This window comes from Bufo bufo, chromosome 3 (genome assembly GCF_905171765.1).
Source record: "Bufo bufo chromosome 3, aBufBuf1.1, whole genome shotgun sequence".
Classification (NCBI taxonomy): Eukaryota; Metazoa; Chordata; class Amphibia; order Anura; family Bufonidae; genus Bufo; species Bufo bufo.
In genome coordinates this window covers 512,520,130-512,531,488 of record NC_053391.1, presented here as the reverse complement: position 1 = coordinate 512,531,488, position 11,359 = coordinate 512,520,130, and positions in this window count along the sequence as shown.

The window sequence follows — 11,359 nt, the reverse complement described above, 5'->3', positions numbered from 1 at the left end:
ACATTGGTAGTGGTACCACGTACAGGCGCAGGGGAGCTGGCGTTAGTGTGAATGTTGTTCAGTACAATGACGTCCCTCTTGTCTTTGTACTTAACCACCAGCATGTTATCATGGAGGAGAGCCCTCCTTTCACCCATTCTCAGTGGTTGCCATACCAGGGATCTAGGGAGGCCTCTCTGACTTTTGCGCACTGTGCCGCAAGCCACAGTACCTCTGGCAGTTAGAGTCCTGAATAGGGACTGATATAGTATGCTGATATATTAGTTATCCACATAGAGGTGGTAATCTTTATCCAGTAGTGGGTGCAGTAAGTCCCACACAATCTTCCCACTAACTCCTAGGATGGGGGGGCATTCTGGGGGTTCTATCCGGGAATCTCTCCCTTTATAAATGCGGAACTTGTGGGTGTACCCAGAGCTACTCTCACAAAGTTTGTATTACTTTATGCCATACTTTGCCCATTTGCTAGGCAGGTACTGGCGGAATCAAATTCTCCCTCTGAACAATAATAGGGACTCATCTACACATACATTTTTATCGGGGTTGTACACCTCACCAAACTTTGTGCTGAAGTGGTCAATGACCGGCCTAACTTTGAACAGATGGTCAAATGTTGGGTCGTTTTGGGGTGGGCACTGTGCAATGTCATTGTAGTGTAGGAATTTCCGAATTTAATCAAATCGATTCCTGGTCATGGTCTGACTGTAAATTGGAGTCTAGTAGAAAATGTCCGACTCCAATATTGCCTTGGTTGTTTTTTTTACAACGCCCATATGCAGCACGAGTCCCCAAAATGTCATCATCTCTGGTGCACTTACTGAGGTCCAACCTAGGGGTCTAGCGTATGGCGAAGTAGGGTTCTGGGAAATAAATTGCTGGGCGTTGTGAGGCGGTGACAGGAGTCATCTATGAGGGGAGATATGTGTCACCCAGAATGTTGCAGGAAACATTCTAAAGCGGCTTGCTTACCAGGAATGTGCCCAGCCTTGGTGGAGTAAAAACCCTAGTCTAGGTGTCCATTAAGTTAGCTGGTGGACACAGAAAATAGATAGTGTAGCTGGTTCAGCTAGTTCAGGGTGGGCTTTTACTGGGAACAGGCAATGTGTTGGGTGGGTGCCTGTTCCTCAGGTTCCAGTCCGGGACTTGAGGCATGCTCATGTCCAGGGATCCTATTTAATCCTGTTGCTGGATCTTAGGTGTGTCTCAGTCTGGAGGAAAGGCACACCGTGTGAGGTAACCCTGTCAGAGTGTGCTGCAACTGCTTGACCCGGCTGCGATCCGGATGTACTGGCTGTATTTTTGATGAAAAAGCCTAAATAAAAAGGACTTTTGTTGAACGTTTTGGTGTCCCTGCCTCTGTACACTGGTCAAGTGAGTATGGTTCCCCACAAGTGGTGTCGGATGCGGGCAAGTGACCAGTGAGGCAAACACTATTGTGCAAGTCCTTCATAAAGCCAGCTAAGTTTTGCCATAATACAGTGGATCAAATGGAGGCAATACTACAGCAGCTGGTCCGGGCTAGTGCCCAACAAGCCGAGTGCAATGCACAACAGCAATGTCACGGCGGACGGGATCTCAGATACACAGATAAACCAACAAACCAGTTTCTAGGCGAGAAGCAGGGGAAGGGTCACCTCCTAGCAAATCCCTGACTTCTCTCCCTACACTGCTAAGCCCACATTCAGACCTTGATGGTAGGAATAATGTGTCCTCGTGCCTGGGCTAAAATACCCTAGAATCCCTGAGATGGTGAAAAGGGAAATAGGAGCAGCCTGGAGGGGACAGATGACACACAAGCAACCTAGACAGCAAATAACAAAAACAGAAACCAAACTTATCTGAGCTGGAACAGACAATCCTTCCTTCCTTGCTTCCAAGGCCAGACTGATTTCTATAACCCGCACAGAACACTGGGATCGAGTGAGATTTAAACCAATGACCCCACCCAGTGCACCTGAAGGGAGGCGGATCCAGCACGACTCCAAAACAAAACAAAAAACTAAGCACGTGCTGCTATTCTGGCCGACCTCCGCACATAGTCAGAGCAGGGCATGACAGTACCCCCCCTTCTACGGGTGACCTCCGGACACCCCGGACCAACCTTATCCGGATGGGATCTATGAAAAGCCCTCACCAGTCGGCTGGCACTGACATCCAGCGCCGGAACCCACATCCTCTCCTCAGGGCTGTATCCCCTCCAGTGTACCAGGTACTGAAGGGAACCCCGAAGAACTCTAGAGTCGAGAACCCTGGAGATCTCGAACTCCAAATTTCCATCGACCAGAACAGGAGGAGGAGGCAATGGCGATGGTTCCACCGGTTTCACGTATTTTTTCAGTAAAGACCTGTGGAACACATCATGGATCCTCCAAGTCTGCGGAAGATCCAGCCGAAACGCTACTGGATTGATCACCGCAGATATTTTGTACGGACCAATAAATCTTGGACCCAGTTTCCAAGATGGCACTCTCAATTTAATATTTTTAGTGGACAACCACACCAGATCACCCACACACAGGTCCGGACCAGTCACACGTCTCTTGTCAGCCATTCGCTTATACCTCTCACCCATTTTCTCCAAATTTCCTTGGATCCTCCGCCAGATAGAAGACAAGGCAGAAGAAAATCTCTCCTCCTCTGGCATCATAGAGGAACCAGTCCCAGAAAAGGTACCAAACTGAGGATGAAAACCGTATGCGCCAAAAAATGGCGACTTACCTGTGGACTCCTGCCTACTGTTATTCAAAGTAAATTATGCTAGGGACAAGAATGAGGACCAGTCCTCCTGATTCTCAGCCACAAAGCACCTCAAGTAGGTCTCCAGGTTTTGATTAGTACGCTCTGTCTGTCCATTCGACTGCGGATGAAAAGCCGAAGAGAACGAAAGTTGAATGCCAAGCCAAGAACAGAACGCCCTCCAAAACCTGGAGACAAACTGCGTGCCCCTATCAGAGACCACATCCGAAGGAATACCATGCAATTTCACAATATTATCAACAAAAATCTGCGCAAGAGTCTTGGCGTTAGGCAGACTAGTTAATGATATAAAGTGAGCCATTTTACTGAAACGGTTAACTACCACCAAAATTACTGTTCTCCCGGAGGAACTGGGCAGATCCGTAATAAAGTCCATAGACAAGTGCGTCCAAGGACGAGACGGAATAGACAATGGAAGGAGTGAACCAGCCGGTCGAGTATGAGCAACCTTTGACCGGGCACAGGTTTCACAAGCTGCCACGTAATCCTCAATGCTCTTACGTAACCCTGGCCACCAGAACCTCCGGGACACCAGATCACAGGTGGACTTGCCACCAGGATGTCCAGCAAGGACAGTATTGTGATGTTCCTTGAATACCTTGTATCGCAGACCTTCAAGAACAAACAACCTCCCTGGGGGACAAGAACCAGGAGCCCCCTCCTGGGCTCCCAACACCTCCATCTCCAATTCGGGGTACAGAGCCGAGACCACCACCCCATCAGCCAAAATCGGAGCAGGATCCTCTGAATCACCTCCCCCAGGAAATCTGCGAGACAAGGCATCTGCCTTGACGTTCTTAACCCCTGGGCGAAAGGTAACCACAAAATTGAACCTGGTAAAAAACAGTGACCATCTGGCCTGTCTAGGGTTCAGACGCTTGGCAGACTGCAGGTAAGCCAAATTCTTATGATCTGTATATACTGTAATGGGGTGAGACGCCCCCTCCTACCAGTGACGCCATTCCTCAAAGGCCAACTTGATAGCCAGCAACTCTATCTCCATCATAATTCTTCTCTGCGACTGAGAGCTTCTTGGTGCTCCATCGTGCTGGAAAATGCATTGTTCTTCACCAAACTGTTGTTGGATTGTTGGAAGAAGTTGCTGTTGGAGGGTGTTTTGGTACCATTCTTTATTCATGGCTGTGTTTTTGGGCAAAATTGTGAGTGAGCCCACTCCCTTGGATGAGAAGCAACCCCACACATGAATGGTCTCAGGATGCTTTACTGTTGGCATGACACAGGACTGATGGTAGCGGTCACCTTTTTTTCTCCGGACAAGCCTTTTTCCAGATGCCCCAAACAATCGGAAAGCAGCTTCATTGGAGAATATGACTTTGCCCCAGTCCTCAGCAGTCCATTCACTATACTTTCTGCAGAAGATCAATCTGTCCCTGATGTTTTTTTTGCAGAGAAGTGGCTTCCTTGCTGGCCTTCTTGACACCAGGCCATCTTCCAAAAGTCTTCGCCTTACTGTGCGTGCAGATGCGCTCACACCTGCCTGCTGCCATTCCTGAGCAAACTCTGCACTGGTGGCACTCCGATCCCGCAGCTGAATCCTCTTTAGGAGACGATTCTGGCGCTTGCTGGACTTTCTTGGACGCCCTGAAGCCTTCTTAACAAGAATTGAACCTCCTTTCCTTGAAGTTCTTGATGATCCTATAAATAGTTGATTGAGGTGCAATCTTAGTAGCCACAATATCCTTGCCTGTGAAGCCATTTTTATGCAACGCAATGATGGCTGCATGCGTTTCTTTGCAGGTCACCATGGTTAACAATGGAAGAACAATGATTTCAAGCATCACCTCCTTTTAACATGTCAAGTCTGCCATTTTAACCCAATCAGCCTGACATAATGATCTCCAGCCTTGTGCTCCTCAACATTCTCACCTGAGTTAACAAGACGATTACTGAAATGATCTCAGCAGGTCCTTTAATGACAGCAATGAAATGCAGTGGAAAGGTTTTTTTGGGATTAAGTTAATTTTCATGGCAAAGAAGGACTATGCAATTCATCTGATCACTCTTCATAACATTCTGGAGTATATGCAAATTGCTATTATAAAAACTTAAGCAGCAACTTTTCCAATTTCTAATATTTATGTAATTCTCAAAACTTTTGGCCACGACTGTATATCTAACTAACTACCACTAACTGCAGCTTTTTTCACACCAAAAAAATGTAAAAAAAAAACAGAACTTTAAAAATGTGCAGCTGCTCGGTGCTCTGCAGCACGCACGCACACAGATCGTGCGTGCGTGCAAAACCTGTAGTAAAATAATTCACTACAGTGAACACTGGCTAAAAATGTAACTTATCTATATGCACTGAACAAAAAAAGAAGTAATAAGTAGTTAGGGCTTTAAATATATATAGAGTTCTATATTTCTATATACACTGAACAAAAATATAAACGCAACACTTTTGGTTTTGCTCCCATTTTGCATGAGCTGAACTCAAAGATCTAAAAAAAAAATCTACATACACAAAAGACCCATTACTCTCAAACATTGTTCACAAATCTGTCTAAATCTGTGTTAGTGAGCACTTCTCCATTGCCGAGATAATCCATCCCACCTCACAAGTGTGGCATATCAAGGTGCTGATTAGACAGCATAATTATTGCACTGGTGTACCTTAGACTGCCCACAATAAAAGACCACTCTGAAATGTGCACAGTTTTGCCCTACTGGGGAGGGCAGAAAACCAGTCATTATCTGGCGTGGCCACCATTTGCCACCATTTGCCTCACGCAGTGCAACACATTTCCATCGCATAGAGTTGATCAGGTTGTCGATTGTGGCCTGTGGAATGTTGGTCCATTCCTCTTCAATAGCTGTGCGAGGTTGCAGAATATTGGCAGGAACTGGAAGATACTGACGTATACGCTGATCCAGAGCATTCCAAACATGCTCAATTGGTGACTTGTCCGGTGAGTATGCTGGACATGCAAGAACTGGAATGTTTTTAGCTTCCAGGAATTGTGTACAGATCCTTGCAATATGGGGCCATGCATTATCATGCTGCAACATGAGGTGATGGTCGTGGATGAATGGCACAACAATGGGCCTCAGGATCTCGTCACAGTATCTCTGTGCATTCAAAATGCCATCAGTAAAATGCACCTGTGTTCGTTGTCCATAACATACGCCTGCCCATACCATAACCCCACTGCCACCATGGGCCACTCGATCCACAACGTTGACGTCCGCAAACCGCTCACCCACACAACGCCACACACACTGTCTGCCATCTGCCCTGAACAGTGAAAACCGGGACTCATCCGTGAACAGAACGCCTCTCCAACGTGCCAGATGCCATCGAATGTGAGCATTTGCCCACTCAAGTCGGTTACGACTACTAACTGCAGTCAGGTCCAGACCCTGATGAGGACGACGATCATGCAGATGAGCTTCCCTGAGATGGTTTCTGACAGTTTGTGGAGAAATTCTTTGGTTACGCAAACCGATTGTTGCTGCAGCTGTCCAGGTGGCTGGTCTCGGAAGATCATGGAGGTGAACATGCTGGATGTGGAGGTCCTGGTCTGGTGTGGTTACACGTGGTCTGCGTTTGTGAGGCCAGTTGGATGTACTGCCAAATTCTCTGAAACACCTTTGAAGACGGCTTATGGTAGAGAAATGAACATTCATTGCACGGGCCACAAGCAGCACAGGAAGGCACAGAACCTCTCTGCAGTCACCAGCTAGAATGGCTGCATGCAGGGAAGTTCTGCCTCTTCCTGTGCATCTATAGCGCTGCCATTGCCTAGAGCGTTGTTCCAGCCAATAGCAGCGCTGGCAGGGGACCCAAAACACTGGTGTCCCCTGCCTCACCTCGGACGTGACCGATCCTGGAGGACTCTAGACTGGTCTTATCATCCCTTTAAGCACTCCTGAAGAAGAGGGCTTCGGACCCTCGAAACGCGTTGAGCCACGTATTATTAAAGTGATTGACCAGAAGCCACTTGTGTAGGCTGCGTTCAGTCATTTATATTCCTACATGCGATCCTGGCCGAGGGGGAAAATAGTCCCAGGTGTCTTGAGTTTATCCTGGTGACTACCCCCCTGTGAAGTGAGTGCATTTGATTTTATAATCTCCAACTTTAACATCACCATTGGAGGAATTGTTTTTTAAGCACTAAGCTTTTATCCTTTATTAGACCCAGGTGAAGGTCTTTTTAAATAAAAAGAATTGAATATAATCCTCATCACTAATAGCGACTAAGGGATTTGGCGCCTAGTACGTGTTTCCTCTTCCTTTTAACGGGTGCGAAGGGTTCCTCCTTCCTCTTCCCCATCCTTTTTCCTCTCCGCACCGCCTCTATTTCTCCACAGTGGGCAAGGGCAATCTCTGACCCACCGAAACACTTGTGCTGCCTTTCCCTATCCATAGCTTCGGACGGGTATGACTCCTGTACACACATATTTTCCAACAATATTCACCTCCACCCCTTGGCGCCTCTGCTTTAGGTACTTTTTCACCTGGTCCATCTCCAGGACCAGAAAGCTCAAATTGTACCGTAATCCTTTTTTTTTTTTTTTTTTTTTTTTTTTTTTTATTGTTCAGCACCTGCCACCTCCCCCTGACCTCCTCCCGACCCTCCCCGATGCCTCTGGCAGCTTCCTGCACTGCGCTTGGAGCTGCAGGGGGGCGGTGCAGCATCATGTTGCCCTTAACCGGCATGGCTGCCTGCTGGTAAGAACAGGAATGTTGCCGAGACTCCCCCCGATCATTCCCCAGAGCTCTGCGGACCTTGTGCCGTACATGTACTGCGCTGGGCATTAAGGGGTTAATTCAGATAAAAGAAACCTCAGATACGGAACAACGGATCCGTGAAAAACGGACCGCAAAACAACAACAGTCGTGTGCATGAGCCCTAAATGTGGTTTTGTCCAAGGAACACCAGCAACTTGGCCAGGTGATGGCAATGCCACCTCCGCGTTTTAATCGTGGGATTTCTGTGCCAATGTCCTCCTTTTGCCTCCTCATCCTCCACCTTGTCCTCACCCTCCACTGTAGGCACAGTTAAGATTGGTCCTTCAGCATACCACCTATGCAAAACACAGCATTGTCAGCCGGTTCTACAACTGGTCAGCCTGGGCAAAAGGAGTCACACAGGGGAGGAACTGCTCTCCGCCATCAACCAAGAAATCGAATCCTGGCTGTCTCCTCGCCAACTTGAGTTAGGAATCATGGTCACCGATAACGGGAAGAACATTCTGTCTGTGCTGCGTCAGGGAGGGCTGACCGATGCGCCCTGCATGGCTCACGTCTTCAATCTGGTTGTCACCCGGTTCCTAAAGTCTTCCACCGAACTGCAAGACATCTTCAAAATGTCAAGGAAACTGTGCATTGGTGTTCCCCCTTTACCTCATATGCAACATTTCCACACATTAGAACTCCACGCTCCACATGTTGGACCGACTGTATAAGCAGCGGAAACCCGTGACCGATTTCTTGATGATGCAGACGGACAGGACTACTCCGCGGTGTAACTTTAACGTTTGCTCAGGCTCTTTGAGGAGGCCACTTTGTCAGTCGCCAGTACTACAGGATAAATTATCTCATTCCACTTCTTCACGTTCTGGAAGGGGATGCTGACTGGTGAGGGGACAGAAGACATGGAGCCTACATCTCATGGACACCTGACCCCCATGGAGGCTGAACTGGCACAGGAGGAGGAGGAGAAAGACATAATCACCCAGGAATTCTATCCAGGTAGGTGGTGGTTTATCTGCCCAAGCGACAGAAGAGGAGCAGGAGGAGCTTGAGAGCGACAACGAAGATGACACAGATGACCCTGACAGACTGTGGCAGTATGCAGTGGAGATGGATGCAGGGAGTCCCTCCGAGTCCTTTGCTCAAATGGCCAGATGCATGCCGAATTGCTTGCGTAGTGACAGCTGCATTATCACTATTCGGCAGAGGGATGACTACTGGCTCTCCACAATGTTAGATCCTCGCTACCGGTCCAAAATGGGGGCATTTTTACACCTTATAAAAAGGAATTAAAAACTCAACTACTATCAAGGCAGGTCGCTGCCTACGTGTGCCATAACCCATCCTCCTGAAGGTCTAACCGGGGGGACCCTCTGAGCGCACACTCAACTACCATGAATGCTGGAGGGGGGGAGCAGCACCAGCTCCATCAGCTGCAACTTAAGTCTTGATTCTCTGATGAGACATTCAGCCACCTAAGAAGCCACCCAGCAGCAGCAGGACATAAAGCACAACCTGAACCAGCAGGTGGTGGCATACTTAGACTGCACCCTGTCACCCCAGATCCAAGATCCCCTGGACTGCTGGGCAGCCAAACTTGAATTGTAGGAGCAACTGGATGATTTTGCCCTGGGCAAGCTTTCCTGCCCAGCCAGTAGTGTGACATCAGAGCGGGTGTTTAGTTTGGCAGATGGCATAGTTACCCCAAAGAGAACTCGCCTTTCAACAAAAAATGTTGAGAGACTAACCTTTTATAAAGATGAATCGGGCACAGATCAACCATGATTTCCAGAAACCAGTCACCAGACTCCTGATCTGACTATAGTGTGCTGCCACACCGGAACATTGTGACAAATAACATAGTAACATAGTACATAAGGCCGAAAAAAGACATTTGTCCATCCAGTTCGGCCTGTCATCCTGCAAGTTGATCCAGAGGAAGGCAAAAATGGGCCGTTACTTCTGGCCACGTACTGCTTCCACCCACCTGATGCTTCCACCCACCTGATGCCACACGGCTGCTGCCTTTTCTGCCATCTGCTCCTACTGTGATCTGCCACCATCTTGTGCTGTTACTGTCACTGCAGTTGCCCCCCCCCCCCCCATCCCCACTCTGTTCTGGGGCCACTATTGTGACTCTTCATGCTGTTGCCACCCTCACCACTCTATTCCGGGGCCACTATTGTGACTCTCCAAAATGTTGCCACCCTCAACACTCTGTTTTAGGGCCACTATTGTGACTCTTCGTTGTTGCCACCCTCACCACTCTGTTATAGGTCCACTATTGTGACTCTTCATGCCACACTCCCTAGTCTATTACGGGGACACTAGTGACCTTGTTTGGCCATGTTGACATCTCCCATCTATTTTTCTGTTCTAATCCATCAGAAGAACAGAAAAATAACAAAACGGGTCCTGACTTTGAGCATCCATAAGGCCTCTGTAACAAGGTCAGTATTTTGCATCAGGATTTGATCATGATTTTGAAGCCAAATGCAGGAGTGGGTCCAAAACACAGAACACATGCAAATGTTTCCATCACCTGTTATCTCTGTTTTGGACACACTCCTGTTTTTGCCTTACCAATACTGATCAAATACTGACTGTGTGATAGAGGCCATTAAAGTCCTTCATGCAGGGCTTCTTTTCCATCTGAATAAAACCTATTTTAGATGCAAATAGCCAAAACACATGTAAATTGAGCATGAGGCATCTATCACTCAGGATTTGTTCATGATTTGGAAGCCAAATGCAGGAACGGGTCCAAAACGCAGAACAGATGCAAATATTTCCATCACATTTTATCTCTGCTTTGGACCCACTCTGTTTTTGCCTTACAAACACTGATCAAATGCTGACTAAATACTGACGGTTTGAAGGCAGATGCTCAAAATACAGGATCTTCTTTTTTTGGGCTGTTCTTCTGATGGATCAGAAGAACAGAAAAATAAACAGAGATGTGGACACAGCCTTCCCACTTTCATGGGACCACTAGTTGAATCTTGGGACACTGCACAGTTCAGTCCACACCAACAAATTAGACCTGACACTAACATTGACCTGTAAGGCTCACACTTGATGAGAATAACTGACTAAGTGAAGTGTAAACTAAGGCTAATAGTGCCGTACAGTCATTCTATAGCTGACAGAAGGGATTCAAATAGATGTGTTTGCACTACTACAACATGGATTAAAAGGACCTTTTTTTTCTCTACTACTTTATTGGTGCTGCCTCCATGTGCTTATTTTGTTCCACTAAAGAGTCCTTGGGACACCTGCAGGGGCGCACAGTGTTATTTTTTTATTTATTTTTTGCTTTACTGAAGGCTGATGTATACTTTTCTTTTGGTTTACCTAGGGGTTAGCTAGGAATGTTGGTGGCCTGCATGATGATGCGCATGGCCATATATGTGTACGGTTCAGTGTACCGTGCCATACAAAGTGATATAACTAGGAATGACTGAATCGACTTCGGATGAAACATCCAAAGTCGATTCGCATAAAACTTCGTTCTAATACTGCGGAGCAGGAGCTCCGTACAGTATTAGAATGTATTGGCTCCGATGAGCTGACGTTATTGCTTTGCGAAGTCTCGCGAGACTTCACGTAATAACTTCATAAATTAAATTGTACTGTAAAATAACATTTCCCAAACTCTGGTTCGGTTCCAAGGTACCATTTAGAACCGAACCCTAGTTTGGGAAATGGTTTTTTACAGTACAAATTAATTTATGAAGTTCGCAAAGCAATAACTTTGGCTCATCGGAGCCAATACATTTTAATACTGTACGGAGCTCCTGCTCCAAACAGTGTTAGAACGAAGTTTATGCGAATCAACTTCGGATGTTTCATCTGAAGTCAATTCACTCATCCCTAGATATAACG